A 26,213-nucleotide genomic window follows, 5' to 3' on the forward strand; every position below is an offset into this window, starting at 1 on the left:
AATAAATAAATAAATAAATAAATTTCTGTTGTTTAAGTCAAAAAAAAAAAAAAAGACACAAACAAGTGAAAAGTAAAAGGATGACATAAAACACATCATGCTAACCCTGGCCAAAAGAAAGTTGACACAATTGCATTCGTAACAAAGTGAATTTGAAAGCAAAAATTGTATTATCAGTGACAGAGAAGGTCATTTCATAATGATAAGGGGATCAATTCTTCAAGAGGACACAACAGTCCTAAATGCTTATGCTCTTAAAAAATACATGAAGCAAAAAGTAATAGAACAACAAGGAGAAATCTGCAACTATAGTTGGTGATTTCAACAACATTCTCTCAATAACTAATAGAGTAAGTAGAAAGAAAATAAGCAATGGTATTGTAGGTTTAAACAACAGTATCAAAGAACTTGTTTGACACATATAGAACAGTCCACCCAACAACAGCAGATATCACATTTTTCTCAAGTGCAGATGGAAGATCTATCAAGATAGATCATATTGTTGAGCAAAACAGTGTAGTGTGTTAGTCGTTTAGTCGTTGTCCAACTCTGTGTGACCCCATGGACTGTAGCCTTCCAGGCTCCTCTGTCCATGGGATTCTCCAGGCAAGAATACTGGAGTGGGTTGCCATTCCCTTCTCCGGGGGATCTTCCCAACCCAGGGACTGAACCCAGGTAGACTGCATTGTAAGCAGATTCTTTACTGTCTGAGCTACCAGGGAAGCCCCTGTTGAACAAAATGTCTCAATAAATGTTAAGGTATTCAATGTATATTCTTTCACCGCAGTAGAATTAATTTAGAAATTAATCAAAAGCATCTGAGAAATGTTTAAATATATTTAAAAACTGAATAACACACTTTTAAATAACCCATGAGTCAAAGAAGAGATCAAAGGGAAATTAGAAAATATTTTGAACTGCGTGAAAATGAAAATATAGTGTATAGAATTTGTGGTATGTAACTAGAAGTAGTTTAGAAAGATCTCAAATCAATGATCTCAGCCTTCACCTTAAAAGTTAGAAAAACAAATGCAAAGTAACTAAAAGAAAATAAATAATGAAGACTAAAGTATAAATCAATAATATAGGAAACAGAAAGACAATAGAGAAAAGCAATGAAACCAAAAGCTGGTTCTTTGAGAAGCATAGGGGCATCTGCCTGTTGTCTGTTTCACTTGCCTCAATTAGATGCAACTGACTACAATGGCAGTAAAATTCCTAGGTCAGAGGCTCTCTTGAGGTGGGGTCTTGGCTGCACCCAGACCTACTTGACTGGGCATGTACTCAATGGAACAGATTGGATGTGAAAAGTCTACCCCTTCTGGAATAGTGTCACTTCACCTGGCAAAAGTGAGCATCTAATTTTGCTTTGATGGGATCATAATACATAGTTTGGTCTACATCATTATAGATGCAGAGACTCCATGCCTCAAAGGCAGCTCTAACTGCCAGCAGTTCCTGTTCCTACTTAAGCACTTAACCTAAGAGAGAGGCACATAGGTGGAAGTTCTTGGGCTGAGATCTTCTTGTAACAGGATCACTCTACCTTTATACCGAAGGTGTTAGTTTAAATTAAGTAAGGCCAGGTTGGCTCAGGTTAGGCCAGGGTCAATGCAGAAAGTTTTTTTAACTGCTTTATTGACATATATAAAATATACCACACAAAATTCAAATAATTACTATTTCTTTCTTTTTTCCCCTCACCTTTTTGTTTTTTTTCCTTGTCTGACTGTACTTGCTGGAACCTCCACTGGCTGAACAACGATTGTGCCAGGAGGCATCTTTGTCTGGTTTCTGATGTTAAAAGAAATACTTTCGAGATTTCCCCAGGATGATGTCTGTTATACTTATTGGCATAGGGCACTTTATCAGGCGTAGGAAGAGCCCTTTCGTTCCTAGTTAGCTAAGGGACTTTTAAAATAATGAATGAATGTTAAGTATTATTAAATGTGTTTTCCATATTGGTAAAATGATCATATGGGACTTTTCCTTTTTAATCAGCTAATATGATGAGTTATGTTAATTCTCCAAACTAACCTTGCATATCTGGTGTAAACCCAGCTTGGTAAATATTATCTTTTTAATACATTGCTAAATTTAGTTTTCCTTTTTTTTAGTTCTACCAGTTATTGCTACCAACCCATTTCCCTATATCCTCATGCATGCGTGCTCAGGCATACAACCCCATGGACTGCAGCCAGCCAGGCTCTTCTGTCCATGGATTTTTCCAGGCAAGAATACTGGAGTGGGTTGCCATTAGTTTCCTAAGTTTTAAAATAAATTTTACATCTTATAATCACAAATAAGAGTGACTTGTATCATTCCTCTGTTAGGTTTTGGTACCAAAATAACTCTAGGAGTGTACTAATTTTCTTTTCTCTGGAAAAAATTGAGAAATATTGAATGATATTTTCCTTCAGTGGTTGGTAGAACCAACCAACCAAGCCTGTCAAGAACTGTGCGTCCAGTGTTTCCCCTCCGCCCCCCTGGGTACAATTTTATGTACTGACATTTTCTTTAGTGGTTAAAGGACTTTTTGAATTCTCTATTTCTAAATTCACTTTTAGTAAATGTATTTTTCAAAGAATAAGCTCATTTTTAAACCCAAGTTTTCAAATGTATTGATATGAAGTTCTTTGTATTATCTTATTGTTATGTTTCATCTCTGTAGCATCTGTATCTCCCACTTTTTAAATTCTAAAATGTATATATGCATCATCTGTCTTTTTCCCCATTGGTTAATCTTTCTAGAGGTTTTTGTATTTTATTAGTCTTTTCAAAGAAATAATTCTTGGTTTTGTTGATACTTCTATCTATATATTTGCTTTATATTTCATTGACTCTTACTTATATCTTTATTATTTCCTTCCTTCTGCTTTCATGAGGATTAGTCTGATATTCTAATTTCTACAATTAACAAGTTTAATTTCATGTTTCACAGATTAGTTCTGAGCCTTCATTTTTTTCTAGTGAAAGCTTTTAAGTCTATTCATTTTCTTCTAAATATCATTTTAGATGATCTCACAAATTTTGATATGCAGTATTTTTTCATTATGTTTCACATCTAAGTATTCAGTTCTAAATCTAATTTTCATTATAATTTTTCTTTTACCTATAAGTTATCTAATACTGTGTTTCAAGTTTCTAAACAAATGAATTTTTCATAGTCATTTAAAAATACTGATTTATAACTTAGTTGCATTGTAATTAGGGAAGGTGATCTAATACTACACCAAATCCTGGAAATTTGTTGAAGCTAGCATGTGGTTAATTTTTGTTTGTGCTTCAAAAATACCTGAAAGTAATGTATACTAATTGTTGAAATTTTCTACATATATATCTATTATATTCAGCTTGCTAATTATTCTGTTCAAGTCTTTTAATATCTTTACTGTTTATTTTTTGCTTGACCTATCAGTTACTATATAAGATGTGTTAGAATCTCCCACTACAATAGTGGATTTATCAATTTATCCTTATAGATCTGTCGACTGTTGTTTTGAAGAAAACTTTGGCTATATTAATAGGCAATTACACATTTAGAAATATTATATCTTCCTAGTTTAATTTACTTTTTTCCATTATGAAGTGACTTCTTTCATCTCTAATAACACTTTGCCATACATTTAAAAGTATTATATGAAAATAGCTACTTAATGCTTCTTTGGTCAGTTTTTGCCCAGTAAATTTTTCTATCATTTGATATATAGTCTTTCCATGTCCTTACTTTGAAGTCTAAATGAAATTATTTCTCTTTTAAATAGTATATAACTGGGTTTTGTTCATTTATTTATCTTGACAATCCTTGACATTTTCATTGAGTACTTTAGTCTATTTATATTCAGAGTTACTACTGATATATTTGGATTTATTCTTATCCCCTTATAATGTGATTTTTATTTTTCCTTTTTACTATTTCATTTTCCTCCTCCTCTTTTCTTGGCTTTATTTATTTACTTATTTTTGGCCATGCCAAGCAGCTTGCAGAATCTTAGTTCCTCGACCAGAGATTGAACCCAAGCCATGGAAGTGAAAGCATTGAGTCCTAACCACTAGACCACCAGGGCATTCCCTTAGCTTCTTTTAAATTAAGCTTTTTTTTTCTTTTGCATTCCATTTTTCTCTCTACCAATTTGAAAGTTATATGTTACGTGTCTATTCTTTTGCTGCTCACTCTTGCCATTTTAACATGCATGCTTTAAATAGTCTAAAATTAATAATTTCCATTTCCTTTATAATTTAAATTTCAAAGCACCATACACATTATCCATACTCACCATATTTTGCCTTCAGCATCAGTGTCTGAAAACTATGAATTATGTAGTACTCTTCCTACAAGCCTTTCATTTTTCCCAGTTTTGCAAAGAGACGTGTTTAAAAAATTATTACCAATTTTGTAGATCAAGAAATTGGGTCAAAAACAAAGAACTTATCCATAGAAATAACTCATCAACCACGCCCCCTGACTATTTTTCTAATTACGGAATTCAGGAGATGGCCTGGGGAAACTTTATTGTCATAAAACAAAAATTAAAAAAAATTTATATACATTGCCACCTTGCCCTCTAGAGAAATTATACTAATTTATATATAATTTACATATACTAATTATATAGAGCAGTAATTTAAATCCATGATCAATCTAATGCTGAGTTCCTTCCAGTTCTCAGAGTACAGGGACCATGTTTTTTTTTATTATTTGTATTATAGAAAGTTTTGAACATATATAGGGATAGAGAGACTAGTTAATAAATTTTGTGATAACTTTTAAAAAATTATTGAAATATAGTTGATTTACAGTGTTGTGTTAGTTTCTGCTGTACAAGGAAGTGAATCAGCTACACATATATTGTGAGAACTTTTTAATCCCAGGTTGCTGTCAACAGCTTCAGTTTGTATCAGTCGCTCAGTCACGTCCAACTCTTTGCGACTCGATGGACTGCAGCACGCCAGGCCTTCCTGTCTATCACCAACTCCCAGAGCTTACTCAAACTCATGTCCAATGGAGTCAGTGATGCCATCCAGCCATCTCATCCTCTGTCGTCCCCTTCTCCTCCTGCCCTCAATCTTTCCCAGCATCAGGGTCTTTTCAAATGAGTCAGCTCTTCGCATCAGGTGGCCAAAGTATTGGAGTTTCAGCTTCAACATCAGTCCTTTCAATGAACACCCAGGACTGATCTCCTTTAGGATGGACTGGTTGGATCTCCTTGCAGTCCAAGGGACTCTCAAGAGTCTTCTCCAACACCACAGTTCAAAAGCATCAATTCTTTGGCGCTCAGCTTTCTTTATAGTCCAACTTTCACATCCATATGTGACTACTGGAAAAACCACAGTCTTGACTAGATGGACCTTTGTTGGCAAAGTAATGTCTCTGCTTTTTAATATGCTATCTAGGTTGGTCATAACTTTTCTTCCAAGGAGCAAGCATCTTTTAATTTCATGGCTGCAGTCACCATCTGCAGTGATTTTGGAGCCCCCCAAAATAAAGTCTGTCACTGTTTCCCCATCTATTTGCCATGAAGTGATGGGACTGGATGCCATGATCTTAGTTTTCTGAATGTTGAGCTTTAAGCCAACTTTTTCACTCTCCTCTTTCACTTTTATCAAGAGGCTCTTTAGTTCTTCACTTTCTGCCATTAGGGTGGTGTCATCTGCATATGTGAGGTTATGGATATTTCTCCCGGCAATCTTGATTCCAGCTTGTGCTATATCTAGCCCAGCATTTCTCATGATGTACACTGCATATAAGTTAAATAAGCAGGGTGACAATATACAGCCTTGATGTACTCCTTTTCCTATTTGGAACCAGTCTGTTGTTCCATGTCCAGTTCTAACTGTTGCGTCCTGACCTCCATATAAATTTCTCAAGAGGCAGGTCATGTGGTCTGGTATTCCCATCTCTTTCAGAATTTTCCACAGTTTATTGGAAAAAAAATTAGTCAACAGCTTAGATAGGAAATACTACAGTAAAAAAGAAGAAAGTAAGACTAAATAGTATTGGGCTTTATGTTCTATTTTTTTAAAGATGAGGTTCTTTTCAATCTTTTCTCTGTTTTGAGATTACAGTAAAACTTTAATTAACAGGATTCTAATAAACTGGAAACTTTCACTAACTAGATTCTTTCCTGGTACTCTATTTTAAGTAGAGTCTCATTATAATAGGGCTTCCCTCATAGTTCAGTTAGTATAGAATCTGCCTGCAATGCAGGAGACTCGGTTTGATTTCTGGGTCAGGAAAATCTTCTGGAGAAGGGAAAGGCTACCCACTCTAGTATTCTGGCCTGGAGAATTCCACGGTCTACAGCCAACAGGGTCGTAAAGATTTGGACACGACTGAGCGATTTTCACTTTCACTTTCATTATAATATGCTCCTAACAGAGATTTATTCTAAAAATGCAAGTTTCATGGAATGACTCCTAAACAGCCAATGGTCCAAAGAAGAAATCAATAGGAAATTAGAAAAAATCTTGAAACAAATGAAAAGGAAAATACAACATAGCAGAACTTATGAGATGCAGTAAATGCAGTATTAAGAGGAAAGTTTTAGCAGTAAATGCCCACATTTAAAAAAAAACTCAATTAACCTAACTTTACACCTCAAGAAACTAAAAAAAGACAAATTAAGCCTGAAGTTAACAGAACAAAATAGTAAAGATCAGAGCAGAAATAGACAAAACAGAGAAAAGACATATAATAGAAAAAAAAATCAGTGAAACTGAGCTTTTAAAAAGATTTTAAAAATTGACAAACTTTTAGCTAGACTAAGAAAGAAAGAGGGAAAACTGAAATAAATAAAGTCAGAAATGAAAGAGGAGACATAACAATTGATGCCACAAGAATAAAAAGGATTGTAACAGACTACTGAGAACAATTATATATCCGTAAATTGGGTAACCTAGAACAAAAAGATATATTTCTAGAAACATACAAACTACCAAGGTTGAATTAGAAAGAAACTGAAAACCTGAATAGATTTTTAACTATTAAGGAGATTGAATCAGTAATTGAAAATCTGCCAACAAAGAAAAGCCCAGGACCAGATGGCTTTACAGGTGTATTCTATGAAATATTTAAAGGAAAATTAATGCCAATTCTTCTCAAACTATTCCAAAAATATTGAAGAGGAGGGAAAATTTCCAAACTCATTTTATGAGGCCAGCATTACCCTGATACCAAAGCTTGACAAACTAAAGAAAAGAAAGTGACAGGCCAATATCTATGATGAACATAGATGTGAAAATCCTCAACAAAATACTAGCAAGCCAAAATCAACAGCACGATAAAAGGATCATACACCATGACCAAGTGGGATTTATTCTTGAGATACAAGGATGGTTCAGCATATAAAATATCAATTCATGTGAGGCATGAAAGATAAAAATTACATGATCATCTCAATAAATGCAGAAAAAGCATTTCACAAAATTCAACATCCTTTTGTAATAAAGGGCTTCCCCGATGGCTCAGACGGTAAAGAATCTGCCTGCAATGCGAGAGACCTGGGTTTGATCCTTGGGTCGGGAAGATCCCCTGGAGAAGGGAATGGCAACCCACTCCAGTATTCTTGCTTGGAGAATCCCATGGACAGAGAAGCCTGGCGGGCTACAGTCCATTGGGTTGTAAAGAGTCAGACATGACTGAGTGACTAACACTTCCACTTTTGTAGTAAAAACTCTCAACACACCAGGAATAGAAGGAAATTATGTTGGTCAAAGTGTATAAAGTTTCAGTTATGCAGGATGAACAAATTCTGAGGATCTAATGTACAGCATGGTGACTGTAGTTAATAATACTGTATTGTATACTTGAAATTTGCTAAAGTAGATCTTAATATTTTCTTGCCACACACACAAAGAAAGGTAAGTGTGTGAGGTGATGGATGTGTTAATTAGCTTGATTGTGGTAGTCATTTCACAGTGGACCCATATATCAAAATATTGTACAACCTTAAATACATATAATATTAATTTGTTGATTATACTTTAATAAAGCTGGAAAAAAAAGGAAGTCACCTCAATAAAATAAAGGCCATATATGAAATTCCCATAGCTAGCATCATACTCAGTGGTGAAAAACTGAAGACTTTTCTTTTAAGATCAGGAACATGGCAAGGATGCCAACTCTTGCCACTTTTATTCAACATATTACTGGCAGTCCCAGCCAGAGCAACTGGATGGAACAAAAAGGGATCCAAATGGGAAAGGAACCAGTAAAATTTTTTCTGTTTGCAGATGACATGATCCTCTTTGTAGAAAACCCTAAAGACTCCCCCTACATACCCGCCAAAACTGTTAGAATTAATAAGTGAATTCAATGAAGTTGCAGAATATAAAATCAACATACACAAACCAGTTGCATTTCTATACACCAAGAATAAACTATTCAAAAAGGCACTTAAGGAAGCAATATCATTTACAGTAACATCAAAAATAATAAATTGCTTTGGAATAAACTTAACCAAAGAAACCAAAAATTGGTACATTGAAAACTACAAAACACCGATGAAAGAAATGTGAAAAGACACAAGTAAATGGGAAGACATCTTATATTCATAGATTTAAAGACTTAATATTGTTAAAATGTCCATATCACCCAAAGTGGCCTACAGATTCAATGCAATGCCTATCAGCACCCCAATGGGTGCCAATATCCAGAGAATAGAATGGTGGTTGCCATGTATTGGGAGGAGGGGGAATGGTTAGGGGCTATTCAATGGGTATAAAGTTTCAGTGATGCAAGATGACTAAATCCCAGTGATCTGCTGTACATTGTGCCTACAGTTAACAATTTTGGGGCTTCCCAGGTAGTGCTAGTGTTAAGGAGCCCGCCTACCAATGCAGGTAGGGAAAATCCCCTGGAGGAGGAAATGGCAGGCAACCCACTCCAGTATTCTTGCCTGGAGAATCCCATGGACAGAGGAGCCTGGCGGAGTACAGTCCATGTGGTCACAAAGAGTCAGACATGACTGAAGCGACTTAGCACACACACATTGTATACTTAAACAATGTTTTTAAAAGGGTAGGTCTCATATTAAACATTCTTATCACAATAATAAACAAAAGATTCAGGGAATGACCAGGATTCTGTCCACCCTCAGTATAGTCTTATACCTCTAATATCATTTCCAGAGTCAGGTGCCTGGCATCACTTAGATGATTCTACCTGTCAGTCTTGTTTGAAATGGCGACTCAGAAAAATTACGTGTCAGGAGCAAGCTAAAAGAAGCAAGAAGCAGGACTGCACCTTCATTTTGGTCCTCTGTTCTTATTTTCATGTCATCCTTATGTACCCAGAACAAAGTCTCAAACGTCAATCCTGAGCGATTGTTCCTGATTTTCTTCCTGGCAGATGGAGTAAGACATTGTAGTGGAAATTCAATGTGCCTGGAATTCAAGTCCTGACTCTCCTTCTTGGGAGCTCTGTGGTCGTGGAAGAGTCACTTAACCTTTCTGAGCTTTGGTTTAATCAATACTTGTGAAACAAAGGAGTTGGGCTGGAAATAATAACTAATGTCTCTTCCTGTTCTGGGTTTCTGTTATGATGTGAATTTACATTTCCAAGGTCTGGTCTTATTCATGGAACATCTCATACCTAAAAGGTGTGAGGGCACCCAGGAATATCTTTACCACCTTGAAAGCCTGACCTTCTACCATTAGTGATCCATTTCATTGGGCTTAGCATTGTTTCCTCCTGCTAGTCTTCCTTTTGAGAAGCATATAAAGGCACTTCATTCTAAATCTAGGTCATTTTTCCTGGTTGGGAAAGGCAGGGATTTTGATGTCCAGAAAAAAAAAAAATTTGTTTTGATGTCCAGAGATTTTAAGTGGGAAGATAAGGGTGTATGTAACACAGAGAGACCTCGAAGGGTGTCAGAGACAGATTTCACCTCTTTTACAATTTTTCTGCAGCTTGGCTCTGAGCATTGTTATGACTCAACCTCTCTGTGCTTGGCAAGGCTCAAACAAGAATAATCTCTGTTTGGTACAAATCAGAACAGGGAGTCCCTAGCTAAATGTCAGATTCAGGTATTTCTGACAGATTCTGAATGCAGTTCTTTATTATTAAGTCTTTTGATAAAAGGAACTTGTTTAGAAAAGCCAAAACACCCCTTTGAGTAAACCATGTACATTGTTACAAAACTGTGAACTGGCCGATAGGCCCAATCTTAGACACTCTCTTTTTCATCACTGTCTTCAAATCCTGTTCTCTTCCATGCTGGTCCTCAGTAGTTGCAGGAAATCCCTCATCTCTCTTTGTTTATCTTGCCTATCGCCTGTCACTAGCACTGGATCTCTCCTATCCTGGAGAAAAGCAATCTCTTCTTCTGCATGCTCTCTGTTGAGGTACCACTAGTGATAAAGAGTTTCTGCTTTTTTTTTTTAAGAGTTTCTGCTTTAAATGGAGAAAGACCCATTAATGTAGTTGTTGCTTTTCTCTCTCTAACAATAATAGCTATCATTTATTGAGTTTTGCTATGTCTCAGGCAAGTTTGTGTGCCCAAGGCACTGTGAGACCAAACAAATATAAATACGGAAAGGCACACAGAGGTTTATTGCACAAGGAAGCAAGGAGAACCAGGGGGAGGGGTTCATGCCCCCCAAAACCTTGAATTCCCAAAGGGTTTTGTGTATGCATGTTAAGTCGCTTCAGTCGTGTCTGACTCTGTGACCTTATGGACTGTAGCCCACCAGGCTCTTCTGTCCATGGGATTTCCCAGGCAAGAACACTGGAGTGGGTTGCCATGCCCTCCTCCAGGGGATCTTCCTGAGCCAGGGATCAAACCCGAGTCTCCTGTGTCTTCTGCGTTGGCAGGCAGATTCTTTACCACCGCACCACCAGGGAGCATTCTTTTTTTGGCCATGCCACACGGCATGCAGGATCTTAGTTCCCCAATCAGGGATTGAACCCAGGCCCCAGCAGTGAAAACGCTGTATTTCAACCATTGGAAGTTCTAACCAGGCAAGTCCCCAAGCAAAGCATTTTTAAAAGCAAGATGGGGGATGAGGGTCTCAAAGAATGTGATGATCTCCGGCACAATTCTCTGGTTGATGTTGAGGCTACAGGGCAGTTAACATCCTTAGGCACCAGTAGGTGGGTGGGGGTGGGGGGTGCTACATCCTCCTGATCATTAAGTAGTTAATTTCTTCCCTTAGGTGGTGGTTTTATTGAGATACTATTATCTGGGTATTTTAGAGAGAGGCGCTACAACAGAAGATATGGGGGAGATCTGTCCTGAGAAGGCCCCAGAGCATCCTGCTCAGTTACATCATCACTCCATTTGGTTTTCACATCTCTCCACCTATTTTACAAGTGGATGGCAACCTACTCCAGTATTCTTGCCTGGAGAATCCCATGGACAGAGGAGCCTGGTGGGCTACAGTTCATGGGGTCGCAAAGAGTCAGACATGACTGAAGCGACTCAGCATGCACACATCCATACTGAGTCATTCTCCAGGATTTTTCAGCTAGAGCTGTATGGCCCCAGAGCACAGCTTTTGCCTCCAGCACTGCCAACCTTTTCTGCCTGATAGCCATCTGCATACTCTTGAGACTTCCCGGGGCTGCTGTGTGGGAGACAGGGTTCCTCCCCTGATGACAAATGATGGTTTATTCTTGAGACTTAGAAGACAAAGACCTAGCTCATGGGGGAAATATTCATAAGGTTATCACCCCAGGAAATTAAAATAGATCCTCTTTCTGCTGTCCTTTCTGTACCAAATTACTCTTACAGTAGATGTTGGTAGCAGAATCAAAAGAATCATTTTTGTATGCTGGTTGGGGACTGAGACCTAAAAGTTATTACCTCTTTTCTGCTTCATAACTTGTGAGTTGCACCTGAATGCATCCACCTAACTGAAATACCTTTTCAAAATCTCATTTTATTTAATTTCTATTTAGACAATGCACTAAACCATTACCTTCCAACATGGAGATCAATAGATGAATTTGAAATTTCTTTGCAAGGTGTCATTTCAAATAGGAGCTTTGGGAATTGCCTGGTGGTTCAGTGATTAGGACTCAGCACTTTCACTGCTATGGCCTGGGTTTGATCCTTGGTCACTGGGTAACTAAGATCCCACAGGGCCCACAGCGCAGAAAAAGAAAAAAAGAGACAAAGGGGAAAAATGGGCTTTGCTCTAAAAATCTGAAGACTTGAGTCCCAATTCTGGATCTGCCACTTATTAGCCTGTGTGCATGTGCTAAGTCACTTCAGTCGTGTCTGACTCTTTGCCACCCTATGGACCATAGCCCACCAGACTCCTCTGTCCATGGAATTCTCCAGGCAAGAATACTAGAGTGGGTTGCCATGCCCTCCTCCAGGGAATCTTCCCAACCCAGGGATTGAACCCACATCTCTTATGTCTCCTGCATTGGCAGGCAGGTTCTTTACCACTAGTGACCCTCGAGAAGCCCTTATTACCCTGTAATGTGTTGTGGTCCATGCATGGGTTGGAAAAGAATTTCCAGACATGAGGCAGAATGAGAGGAGAATAAAGTTTATTAGAGTGATTGGAGATGCTGTTAGAACAGTGGGCTGGCTCAAGGGAGAGCCAAACCCTTTGCAGGCTAGCAGCCAATTTTTATAGCCTCAAGACAGAGAAAATTCCTACTGGAATGATGGCATTAGGTGATTGGTTAGGATGCTCTAGGGTGGGTATTTTACCTAATACGGGGTCAGGGAACTAGCCAGTTTAGATCCGGAGGCTCATGGCAACAGTTGCTATGGGGTTTGGTCAGTTCCAGAGATTTTTATCCTGTGACCTTGGTACAGGGCTCCTCATAATGTTAGGAAAATACACTTAATTTTGTTAAATCTGTTTCCTCATCTGTAAAATACAAATAATTATATTTTCCTTGCTTAATTCACAGAGGTGACATGGTAGGGGTACCACTATTAGGAAGTGCTTTGTTAATCTACAAGCAGAAGCCACTAGGCAAGATGAATTGGAATGCTCAAAAGGTCATGAGTGAGAAGGAGACCTTCAGCAGGGCTCGAAGAAAGGGGTTCATCAAGGATTCAGTCATGGAGAAAAATTATGCATCTTTCAATTGGTTTCATTTTATCTTAGCTTGAGGGGTGCAGATCTGAATAGTCTCCAGCTGGATGCCTGATATTCTTCAACCCTCTGACTTCCAGGAAACAAGTCTTGGTTCTCATCTAAACTGAGTGCCCCACTTCTAGAGGGAGAGTGGCATGAGGATTAAGCGACTGCTTGACACCAGTGAAACCAGGTATCTGGATAATACTGGCTGGATGAACAGACTAAAAAGTAGAGAATTGACTGCATGCCACCTTGGTTACAGGGCTTCCCAGGTGGCGCTGGCAGTAAGGACCCTACCTGCCTAATGCAGGAGATGTGGGTTCGATCCCTGGGTTGGGAAGATCCCTTGGAGGAGGGCATGGCAACCCACTCCAGTATTCTTGCCTGGAGAATCCCATGGACAGAGGAGCCTGGCGGGCTACAGTCCATAGGGTCACAAAGAGTCAGACAGGACTGAAGCGACTTAGCACCCACCTATCCTCACACCTTGGTACAAGCACAGAGATTTGGCAATGAAGTGAGGGATAGGAGAAAAGGCAGAACTCAGATCCTGTATGAAGTTACGGCGCCTCAACTCCTGAAAGTTAATCCCAAGTTAGAACAGAAATTGCCTTCTGGGTAGTCCAGACAGCGCTGAACGTAGCGAGCAGCTCACTGAATACCATGTGATGGTGACTGTCCTTGGTTTCTTGGTGTCTGTTCTCCTTAGCTATAGGTTTTCCAAAGATACGTGTTAAAGGATGCAATTTATCAGTGCCCAGAAAGAAGACTGAAGGTAGGGACGTGTTCATTAATGGCAGGCCTGGCACCCTAGTACTGAGCGCCTTCTCCCCATTCTCGCTCATTTCACCTCCAACCCCGATCCCCAGACCAGCATAATCAGGTTTGGGAGACTGAAAGGGTTTCACTTCCGCCTGGCTGCAGGAACCATAAATTCCAGACTAGGTCGGAATTGGAATAATCGCAGTCAAAATACAGCCAGATGCTCTTACACACCCAGGCGCGCGCGCATCCCCAGGCCATGGGGCGCACGTGAGCCCACGCCCCGCGCGCCCAGCCCTGCCCCTCGCCGGAGCATCCTCCGCAGCTGCCACAGAAGCCGCCGCCTCCTCCTTCTCCTCCTCCTCGTCCACCTCCTCCTCTTCCTCCCTCTACGGCCACCGCCGCGGCTGCTGTGACTCCCATCCCCTCTTGTCCTCATTCCTCTCCCAGTGCTTGCTCCTCCTCCCATCCCCGGCGCCTGCTGCCCGGCGCCGAAGGGCAGAACCCTCGGCAACGTCTCCTCTCCGCGCGGGCCACGAAGAGACTGGAACAGGTCTGTGTCGGGGGCGCTTTGTTGCAGGCTGTTGGAGCTCCAGTGGCTCCAAGAGCCGTTGGGAGGGGGCACGGGGCAGACGGGAGGGTAGATTATTTCTCAGGTTTTGGTCTTTTTCTATGAATAGATGGGATGCGATGCGGTGGGAGGGCAGTCCGGTCCCTTTGCCAGTTCGCCATCCCTGTCGCTTCATGGAGAGCTTGGTAACTGCCCGGACTCGTGACCCTGCCCACCTCTAAAGCTCTCTTTCTTTGGGCCCCCAATCCCCACATCCACTTCCCGGAGCTGAGCTTTCTCTCGTTGGGGGCGCTCATGGGTGGGGGCGGGGAGAGATGGATGGAGTCGATCCAGCGGGACGCCTGGGTGCATGAGGCTTTGTTGCCTACAACAAAACCAGTCCCCACCAGCTTCCAGTTCCAGGCTAGGCTATAGTCTGCCGGTAGAGTGGGGTGTGGATGGGGCAGTCTGGGGAAGTGAGGGAATGTGAGGGGCACTCCCTGTGTGTGACTGGCATACAGGAATGCAAATTTGGGAGGGAGATGGTGCAGGTTTTGTGTGGGGTTCGTTGAGTGTGAATTGGAATGGTGTGTGTGTGTGTGTGTGTGTGTGTGTGTCTGCAACCATGGGGTTGGGCTACTCTTGGCATTACATGTCCTTGGGTATCGTCCCATGCCAAGCCAGATTGCAGTAACACACAGGCAGATCAGGTCCAACCTGTTCTGCCCACAACGGAAGGGTAATGATGGTTTCAAAGTCATGGAAATCCCCCCAGCTGGGGCTGTTGCTTAGGACATTCTGGATGTGGAATCTCTAGCCAGGTTGGCCAAGTCCTACTGGACATCATTATTGTTCCCCCAAAGATGCCCAACTTTCTTACCAGGCTTCTCTTCTCAGCCAATGAGGATACAAAGCTCTTACAGTGATCCCTGCAGTAACTCCCCCCACCCCACTTCCTCACCCCACCCCTTTAATTAGTGAATCCTCATGTCTTTACTGCAGTGGTGTTAGCGGTGTTTTAGGAGGTAGCTGTATTATGTTTGGAGAAAATGGACATGCTAAAAGCATTATGTGTTAGTCGTGAATTTGGTTTAGAGGGTTTTTTGTTGGTTGATCCATAAGGTGTGAATTGGCATGGCCATTTTTTTTTAACCAAAGAAAGAAGAGATCAGTAAAAATGAACAAAACTAGTAAGTCTTCTCTTTGACATTTTCATTTATGATTTTAATAAAGTGTTGTTTTTCAGGGTCAAAAAATGTACAATTAAGAACAGTAATCATTTAGTCAAACAACCGACATTTATTAAACACCTGCTATGTGCCAGAGATGTTAGGTATTGGAAGTATAGAAATGAATAAATGAATGAAACATCATCTCAGCTCTCAGGGAGTGCACAGTCTGGTAGGCGACAGAGAAGGTGTAAACAGATAATTACGGTAGAGTTTGACAAGGCCTAGGAAGGGTACTGTAAGAACATGGAAGAGGGAAGCCTGGCTGGAGGAGTGGGGAGAAGATCAAGAAAGGTTTCATGGGGGAAGTGACATTTGAATGAGTCTTGAAGAATTAATTCACCAGTTGGTTAAATTGAAGTGACAGTATATATAAAGTTAGAGGAATCCTTGGACGGGTCACTGTTACATTCTCAACAAAGTTAGGATGAATCACCTTGGACTGGGATGGTGATTAATAGTGAATTCAAAAGGAGCCAGTATTGCAGACTGATACAGTTCAGAATACATTCCCATCTTAAGAAATGTCTAGCTCATTTATTAATATTAGTGTGTTTTGCTTTAAGCAAATCTGATATGTGTAATTATGGATTAACAAGGCAAATAAACTAGATGGGGACAGTATTCACATTGCAGAATTTGTTGTTTTACAAAAGGATTCATAATCAGATCATCTTAAATAACAGTGCCCCTGTGACCTTTACAGTGAATATTTTTACAAAAAATCTATTTATACAGAATTGTTCCCATAACCAATGGATGGATACAGAAAGGTATATTTGTATTACATTTACTGTTTTCATACAAATTTACCAATTTCAGTGGAAGTGTTTTCCCTCATGGTGTGGATGTTTAATAAACACCAAAAGAAAACGTGAAAATGGCAGTAATAAATATGAAATCCTTTGTTATCTTCTATCATTTGAATTGTATATGCGTGCATGCTAAGTCACTTCAGTTGTGTCTGATTCTTTGTGACCCTATGGACCATAGCCCACCAGGCTCCTCTGTCCGTGGGATTCTCCAGGCAAGAATACTGGAGTGAGTTGCCATGCCCTCCTCCAGGGGATCTTTCTGACCTGGGATGGAACCCGCGTCTCTTATGTCTCCTGTATTGGCATATGGGTTCTTTACCACTACCGCCACCTGGGAAGCCCCGAATTGTATATAAAATACAAATTAATCAGGACAGAGTCTTCAGGGAGTTTTACATTTTAGGTACTTTTAGTAGTGTCACTGGTAATTAATAGCACAATATTTCTGTGCTGTATGTTAGTTCTGAAATGGATATATGATGACCACTCTAATACTCATGCAATGAAGCCAGAACAGGGGCACATTCTGAGTCTTCTGTTTTGTTGTGTGGCACTGATTGCATGGACTGATGAATGGCACTGGAAATGAACCTAAGAGATGGATGATTTCTACTGGAAGTGCCTGGTGAGCACAAAATTCTGCTAGTTAAGAGTGTGGACCCTGAACGTTTGGACCAGCATCCCAGGCATTTACTGCCTTCAATGAAGACCAAAATAGTTTTGGCTTCTATTCGAAAGGTGCGCCAGCAGAAGTAGACAAGCTTGAATTGGCTTCCTCTCATCTGGCCGGTGCCCTGCTGCAGAGGAAATGATGCCCTGAGGTCCTTTGGGCGCCTCAAGGTCCTTTGGTCACTGACTGTCAGTATCTGAAGGTATGGGGCATTATCTCTAAGAAACATCCTCTACAGCTTGGGCTAGAACAGAATTGATCTGCTACTGTGGTGATACTCAAATTAGTCTAATGGCTAGGACAGTGCTTCCTAATGCAGATTCCAAAAAGACTAGTGCCATAGGATGGTAGTTGGTGTTACACACACACTCACAGCCACCCACCCCACGCACACACCCACTGAGTTTTGTGGTTAACTTTGAGAAATTCTTGCTTAAACAGAAACAGTTTTGTTTATTGCAGGGCTTCTAAAAGCCATCACTAGGCCAGTATATATATCTTTGCCCACAGAACCTGGTGTTCCAGCAAGCATTTGGCTGAGCTGGTGTGGGGAAGAACATTCTTTGGGCAATGCTGGGCAAGACCATTTTTGCATTGAGTTTGGAGGCTGTCATTGTCTTGCCTAGTAAACTTGGATGACTCGCTTCAGCCCTCTAGGCTTTCCTTCCCCCACGTGTAAAATGAAGCTGATAATGATCATTGCTCTCACTGACTGTGATGGTGTGATGACAACTAAGATAATATCTCTGCAAGTATTTTGAGCTCTTTAGAAGAAACACTCTATATAAACTCAAGGTTATTATGAAAAGGAAGTGAAGAATTAAGGCAATTATCTCAATAGTTTGGTCCCTAGTCCTGTTTTTCTGCTGCTTTATTGGGCAGTGTGCCTCTGTTCTCTGCTCTGCTTTGACTGCAAAAACCTATATCCTCATCCAACCTTGGGTGACTCAGTTCTCTGGGCTTGCTTCTTTTCACATCCTGACACTTTCAGCATGGCCTTTAATTTCCTGGTCCAGAGGTATCATCAGTGCAGCCTCAAGGAAATCCCATCAATCTGAACACACCCTGCTGACCAGAGAGCCCTGGAGGTGGGAATTAAGTGTAGCTGGAAAGTTGCTTTTATCCTTCAGACTCATCCTCCTGAAGAAGCAGTTCTAAAGGACCATCTTGGAAGCTGACTGCTACGGGCTCCTCTCCAGTGGCCCCAGTGCCCCATCTGGATCAGAGTCCTGTTCACAGGAGAGGTTTCTTGACCAGTTTCCAGGGTCCCTTTTGCCAGTAGGAAGTCATGGCCATCTTTAAGGAAATTTAAAGGCAAAAGAAAAAACACTCCTGTGGCCATTGACCCTTCCTGATTCCCTTGACTCTTCGTTAATTCCTTCTTTTTCTTACAAGCTGCCTTGAAAGGATAGAGTTCTTGAGGATTAACCACTAAATAATCATTGCAGACTGGGTTTGAGGTAGAGACTGAGGTGAAGGCATTAGAGTTAGCAGTCTACAGTGCTCTGTACATGGACCAGCAATTTCCCACATGCAAGCGGCAAGCTTCCATCACAGTAGGAAGGATTTAGGTTTAACCACAAGAGGAAACTGTGTGACTTTAAGATGTGATGCTGGAAAGTGAAAGTGAAGTCATTCTCTGTCCTGGAGAGCTTATGGAAATGCCTATCCGGGAGGGGAGAGTCATCTCACAGCAGAGCTGCAAGTGCCTCGTGACGTCCATCTGATTCAAACGTTCTCTTTGGATGAGGCAAGTGAGGCCCAGAGAAGTGCAGTAAGCTACTAAGGTCACACAGCTACCATATGTCAGAACGGAAGTCCTCCTAAAAGCTAAAACTCAGATCTGCTGCCTCCTGATGCTCTTTACACAGCTTTATATCCAGCTGTGTTCTTGTACGGGGATTCCTTGGTGACTAGACAGTAAAGAATCTGTCTGCAATGCAGCATACCAGGGTTCGATACCTGGGTTGGGAAGATCCCCTGGAGAAGAGACTGGCTACCCACTCCAGTATTCTTGCCTGGAGAGTTCCATGTACAAAGGAGCCTGGCTGGCTATAGTCTTGTATATTTCAGGGGAGTGTGGATTGGCTCATTCAGTGGCACTTGAAGGTCGTGTGCAGGGCTGAGTTGTGTGGGCTGTAGCAGAGGAACAGGTTTCTCTGGAAGGCCTCAAAGGCCTGCTTCCTTGTATCTCCAGATCTCCATTCCTTTTGAGCATATGGTTGTTTGATTCACCAAACCATACAGCTAGCTGGAAACCTAAGGCCTGGGTGTTCTGCCAAGCTACCCAGTGGGTGATAAAATCATCCCAGTCCCTCTACCTTGGTCATTATTAACATTGCATGGACCAAGGACCTCCTTGAAAGTCTGATGAAAACTATTGATACACTCCCCAGCTAGGGCCCACATCTGCTACCACAGATATGTAATGTCAGGGTCATCTAGGTTTGTAGCTCCTGGTCTGCTGGCTGTTGGTGTTGGTACACAGCCTAGGATCACTTGTAGACACTCCCTAAATTCTGAAGACTCCCAGAGCTGGAATTGTCAGTCTTATCTCAGAGGAAATTGGAAGTACTGGGATGAGCCTTGTGCCAAATAGACTGGGGTGGTGTAGAGGTTAGAGTGAAATTTCTCTAGGATGAAAGAATGGGATTGAATCCTGGACTTGAAGGAAAAACAAAAAAGGAACTGAAATGAGCTAGCCATTTCCCTTTCTCCCAACATTATAAAAGAGATAAAGAGAAAAGGAGGCATGGCAGAAAGAAAGGTGGGAGACTTGGAAGGATGGGAGAGGGAGATGTTCTAAAAAGGGTGTCCATCATGTCACCACTACATGAAACAAGTTCTTCTGAAAAAAATGCAACAACCCTTCTACCTCTTTCCAGACTTTCTCATCCTAGTTCAACTTCTCAACAGCAAAAGCTCATGTCTTTGGGAATTAGAAATTGTCTTAGATCCTGGAACACCATGTCCTTGAAGGGGACATTTTTAGAGGCTTGGAGTGGGAGCTGGACATTGTGGGGGAGTGGTACAGCTTGCCTCACTTCTTGTTTAAAAAAGCATTTTTATGATCAAAATAATACATGCTTATGGCTTGTAAAAATAGGAATGTGAAGTAGAATGTTCCTGGCTTCTCCACCACTGATTACCCACTATGTTCATAGTTTGGTATGTATAGTTATGTGTGTGTTTCTATGAATATTCACATATGTATTCATGTGCCTAAAATAGTAATTAAAGATGTGAACAAGACACCATATACTGCTTTATAGTGTGCACTTCATTGGACACTGTGTCTGGAGGTCTTTGCCTGCCAGTATACATCTAGCTAGTTCACTCTTTTTAGCAGTTGCATAGTATTCTGTCATCCAGTTGTGACCTAATTTTTTTTTTAATCCAAGCTTTATTGATGCATTTTTACATTGTTTCAAATTTTTACAAATTATTAAATACTGGTGCAGCCTATTTCCTTCTACACATATCTCCCCCATTCTGTGGCCAGCATTTTTATAGTGTAAATTCACAGTGGACTTTCCAGGTGGCTCAGTGATAAAGAATCTGCCCACCAATGCAGGAGACTTAGGAGACACAGATTCAATCCCTGGGTTGGGAAGATTCCACCAAAGGAGGAAATGGCAACCTATTCCAGTATTCTTGCCTGGAAAGTTCCATGGACAGAGGAGCCCAGCAGGATACAGTCCATTGGATCACAAAAAGGTGGGACTTGATTGAGCAGCTGAACACACACACAGATTCACAGTAGTGACCTTATTGGTTCAAAGAGTTTAGTTACACATCTGTCTTTTTTTTTAGAGAGCCTGCTCATTTGAAGTTGATGGTGACTTACCTTCTCCCCCAACAATGGCCGTTTCTCCATGCTCTTCCTCACCCATTTCAGTTAGGTTGGTTGATCCCTTTGATCTTTGACAATGTGATTGCTGGAAAAAGTCTCCTTTTCCTTTGCCTATTTTTTGAGTGCTAGTGAGGCCAAAGTATGTGTATGGCACATCTGCATTTCTTCTGAGTTGCCATTTCATATCCTTTGCCTATTTTTCTCCTGGGTTGTTCCTTCTCATTGTGATAACCAGAATCTCTCTATATATTTTCAGTAGTAATAATTTAACTGTGATCTATATTGCAAATACAGTAACTAGTCTATTATTTATCTTTTGACTTTGATTTTAGTGTCTTTCATCAAACAGAAATGTTTATGATTTTAAAAAATAATCATTGCCACTCTGTTCCTTTATGAGCCCTTCAACAATGCCACCACGAACGTCTGTGGACTCTATTATACGCGTTTGGCTCATTATTTCCTTAAGATAAATTCCTGGGATTGGGTTTGTTCAGTTTTTTAATATATATGTTGCCAAAGTGCCTTCTGAAGTGTTTTTTTAAAAACCAATTTGCACTCCAACTGCAGTATATCAAAGTATACTCTATTCCTCCTCTTGAGATCTTCTGATAAGTCAGGTTTTGCATCTTAAATCAAGTGCTAGGCAGGAACTCATATTTGGCATCACCAAAGGCTGGGGCAGAAATCCCTAACTGCATGTGAAACACATGTAATACACATTTCACCTTCAATTATTTAAGCAAACATGTTTTTTAATTCATCTCCAACTAGAACTGTGTCAAAAGCATTTTCCAACATCAAGTCACTCTAAATTCACTGTGAAATGAATGGCTATTTATGGTCATTTCTGCTGGTGGCCGCTGCAGCAGCAGACAATGGCAAATGAACTTTAGAGATGTATGTTGTAAGACACTTGGAACAAAGCTACTGCTGCACCATCACTGAACTCTGAGGTCAGCTAGATTGGTCCCAGAATTTTCCAGAGGCTGAGGGCTGAGTAGGAGTCGGCTTCTCTCCAACTTGCCTTCCTGCAAAGAGGACACGTTTGAGGTCCTCCCATGAGGAGTTATTCTAATAGAAATAAACAGTGATGTCACCCTCTGCAAAGGGAATAGTGACAAACAGGTACAGGTGTAGCTTTTCTTGTCACTCTACCTGGGCTTGCTTCATCTTCTTGCATCTCTGCTGCCAACATCCAGGTACGGTCAAGGGAATTTCGGTGTTTGCTTTAGGCCACATGTAGAATTAGGAGAAGGTGGATATCAGAGCAGTCATTTATGTGGCTTAAGAACTGTCTTTTGTCTGAAGATTGAGAGCAGCAGTAGCAACCTTTAAATCCTTTGGGGGTGGTTGAGCATGTTGTGGGGTATGAAAGAGCAGTGATAGTTGGTACCCATTTTACAGATGGAGAAGACACATCTGGAAAGGAGAAATTCTCTGAGAGTTGGACATGCTGGAAAAGTCTCCTGACATACCTCCAACACATGCTAGTTAAAAATCTGGCCACTTTTCTTCTCTAGGGATGGAATGTGTGTGCTAAGTAAGTTGCTTCAGTCGTGTCCAACTCTTTGCAACCCCATGGACTCGTAGCCCACCAGGCTCCTCTGTCCATGGGATTCTCCAGGCAAGAATACTGGAGTGGGTTGCCATGCCCTCCTCCAGGGGATCTTCCTGACCCAGGGATTGAACCCAGGTCTCCTGCATTGTAGGCAGATTCTTTTACCATCTGAGCCACCAGGGAAGTCTGCATTTGAACTATAGCCAGTTATTATTTGTGGTTTCCCATTTACCTCAAAATCTTGATATTTGGAAAATGACTTAAATCCTAATATATGTGCGTTTTTTCTTTTAAAGGCTTGGAAATGATGGCCAATAATTATTGCTCTTTGCTGCTTTGAAAAAAAATGGCTTTGGCTGTTAAGTTAATGAATGTCCTGGAACTTCCCTGGTGGCTCAACTGGTAAAGAACCCGCCTGCCAGTGCAGGAGACACAAGAGATGTGGGTTCGATCCCTGGGTCAGGAAGATCCCCTGGAGGAGGAAATGGCAACCCACTCCAGTATTCTTGCCTGGAAAATCCCATGGACGAGAGAGGAGCCTGGCAGGCTACTATAGTCCATGGGGTCACAAAAGAGTCAGACATGACTGAACACACACACACACACACACACACACACACACACACTCATCTTAAAGCAAGGGTGTCCCTTCTTTGATGCTGAATTATTTGTCTGTCTATTTATTTATTTTGGCTGTGCTGCATGGCTTACACAATCTTAATTCCCTGGCTAGGGATTGAACCGAGGGCCACAGCAGTGAAAGCACCTAGTCCTAACCACTGGACCACCAGGGAACTCTCCAATGCTGAATAATTTATAACTGAAACATTATAGCCACAAATTTGGTCTCTACACATAAATCATGTGATGAATTTCTCCTTATGGGTGGTCATAATGGAAATGGCTATATTTTCTTTTCTTTTTAAAACTCTGCTTGATGCTTTTCATACAACTGGGGATTGTCATGTTTTGTTTTCTAAGGATTATTCCCCAAAGGTAGCATTGCTGTTTAACTCATTAGAACCAGGAGGGGATATCTATTGTTCCCATACTTAAACTTGAAAGGACAATTTTATTAAGCAAAGTCAGTCAGTTAGTGGAGCTTACAGGAAATTGGGAGGCAGAGACCTGAATCCCAGTTCTGGTTTTGTTCTAATTAGCTGTGTGACCTTGCACAAGTGCTTCACTGTCTCTGAGCCTCAGTTTCCTCACTCTTTGTTAGGAATAGATTATATTGTAGTGCCTTTCATCTAAGCAAAGCATACTTGTCTCCAAAGTCAAAACTTGCTTAGTGACAAAATCATTTGGGGGCACATTAAAAAATATGTTGGAGTCTCCACCTCAACCAATTGAATCGGAAAACTCCAAGAGTGGACCCAGCTAAACTATTTGTTAACAAGCTTCTTCGATGAGTCAGAGATGGCTGTAACCCCTTCCTGTGGTAACTTTCTGGAGGCAAGAACTGAGTTTTCCAACCTGAGGGATTGAAACCCATTTTCCAAAGTGGGAAAGTCCAGGTGTCTCTGTGTCTCTGGCTTAGAAACCTGTGATATGAGACCTCATTTGGGGAGGCTGGTTTGCGACCTTGTTCCCTGGGGCTAGTTTCTTCAGAGGTGAGTGGAGAGCAGACTGTTCTTTTTAATAAGAGCAAGTCTGAATGAACAAACTGACCATTTATTCAATAATGAGCATATTTCAGGCCCTTTGGCACAAAATCTTTGGTTGAGGCATTTCTGAGAAAGGACAAAGTGGTTTCCAGAATTCAGATCTTTCTGCCCAAGTTCTCCTGTGAATCCCTTTTGAAGCTTCCTTCTATCCCTTCTTTGACTTTGTAAACTTTTCTTTCTCTTTCCTTCATTCAGCTCATGGTGTTGCTGTGGGTTCTCTTGTTTCATGGCATTTCAACCTCTGAGCTTTTTAGGCCCTCATCTCCTGCCACTCCACCCCTCTTTAAACACCTTCTCCCCACCCATCACTGCTCACTTCATCACATTACTGATTTCATTTCCTTTTTTTTTCCCATTTATTTTTATTAGTTGGAGGCTAATTACTTTACAATATTGTAGTGGTTTTTGTCATACATTGACATGAATCAACCATGGATTTACATGTATTCCCCATCCCTATCCCCCCTCCCACCTCCCTCTCCACCCGATTCCTCTGGGTCTTCCCAGTGCACCAGGCCTGAGCACTTGTCTCATGCATCCAGCCTGGGCTGGTGATCTGTTTCACCCTGGATAATATACATGGTTCGATGCTGTTCTCTCAAAACATCCCACCCTTGCCTTTTCACAAAGAGTCCAAAAGTCTGTTCTGTACATCTGTGTCTCTTTTTCTGTTTTGCATATAGGGTTATCGTTACCATCTTTCTAAATTCCATATATATGCGTTGGTATACTGTATTGGTCTTTATCTTTCTGGCTTACTTCACTCTGTATAATGGGCTCCAGTTTCATCCATCTCATTAGAACTGATTCAAATGAATTCTTTTTAATGGATGAGTAATATTCCATGGTGTATATGTACCACAGCTTCCTTATCCATTCATCTGCTGATGGGCATCTAGGTTGCTTCCATGTCCTGGCTATTATAAACAGTGCTGTGATGAACACTGGGGTACACGTGTCTCTTTCAGATCTGGTTTCCTTGGTGTGTATGCCCAGAAGTGGGATTGCTGGGTCATATGGCAGTTCTAATTCCAGTTTTTTTAAGAAATCTCCACACTGTTCTCCATAGCAGCTGTACTAGTTTGCATTCCCACCAACAGTGTAAGAGGGTTCCCTTTTCTGCACACCCTCTCCAGCATTTATTGCTTGTAGACTTTTGGATAGCAGCCATCCTGACTGGCATGTAATGGTACCTCATTGTGGTTTTGATTTGCATTTCTCTGATAATGAGTGATGTTGAGCATCTTTTCATGTGTTTGTTAGCCATATGTATGTCTTATTTGGAGAAATGTCTGTTTAGATCTTTGGCCCATTTTTTGATTGGGTCATTTATTTTTCTGGAATTGAGCTTCAGGAGTTGCTTGTATATTTTTGAGATTAATCCTTTGTCTGTTGCTTTGTTTGCTATTATTTTCTCCCAATCTGAGGGCTGTCTTTTCACCTTGCTTATAGTTTCCTTTGTTGTGCAAAAGCTTTTAAGTTTCATTAGGTCCCATTTGTTTATTTTTGCTTTTATTTCCAATATTCTGAGAGGTGGGTCATAGAAGATCCTGCTGTGATTTATGTTGGAGAGTGTTTTGCCTGTGTTCTCCTCTAGGAGTTTTATAGTTTCTGGTCTTACATTTAGATCTTTAATCCATTTAGAGTTTATTTTTGTGTATGGTGTTAGAAAGTGTTCTAGTTTCATTCTTTTGCAAGTGGTTGACCAATTTTCCCAGCACCACTTGTTAAAGAGGTTGTCTTTTTTTCCATTGTATATTCTTGCCTCCTTTGTCGAAGATAAGGTGTCCATAGGTTCATGGATTTATCTCTGGGCTTTCTATTCTGTTCCATTGATCTATATTTCTGTCTTTGTGCCAGTACCATACTGTCTTGATGACTGTGGCTTTGTAGTATAGTATGAAGTCAGGCAGGTTGATTCCTCCAGTTCCATTCTTCTTTCTCAAGATTACTTTGGCTATTTGAGGTTTTTTTGTATTTCCATACAAATTGTGAAATTATTTTTTCTAGTTCTGTGAAAAATACTGTTGGTAGCTTGATAGAGATTGCATTGAATCTATAG

The 26,213-nt window shown here is 40.8% G+C and overlaps 1 protein-coding gene and 1 non-coding gene across 3 annotated transcripts in view; one reads left to right on the forward strand and one right to left on the reverse strand.

Moving 5' to 3' along the window:
• The first annotated feature begins 14,007 nt into the window (after nucleotides 1–14,007).
• PAK3 (p21 (RAC1) activated kinase 3) overlaps nucleotides 14,008–26,213 on the forward strand; it is a 288,728-nt gene continuing 276,522 nt past the window's right edge. For both annotated transcript variants that reach the window (XM_070462202.1, XM_070462204.1), the window contains exon 1: nucleotides 14,008–14,359. The gene's annotated coding sequence lies outside the window, so the exon portion shown is untranslated. The remainder of the gene's footprint in view (nucleotides 14,360–26,213) is intronic.
• Nucleotides 23,206–23,278, reverse strand: TRNAE-UUC (transfer RNA glutamic acid (anticodon UUC)). The gene has a single exon. It is a non-coding gene; the product is annotated as a tRNA-Glu (tRNA).

This window comes from Odocoileus virginianus, unplaced genomic scaffold, assembly GCF_023699985.2.
Source record: "Odocoileus virginianus isolate 20LAN1187 ecotype Illinois unplaced genomic scaffold, Ovbor_1.2 Unplaced_Scaffold_1, whole genome shotgun sequence".
NCBI lineage: Eukaryota > Metazoa > Chordata > Mammalia > Artiodactyla > Cervidae > Odocoileus > Odocoileus virginianus.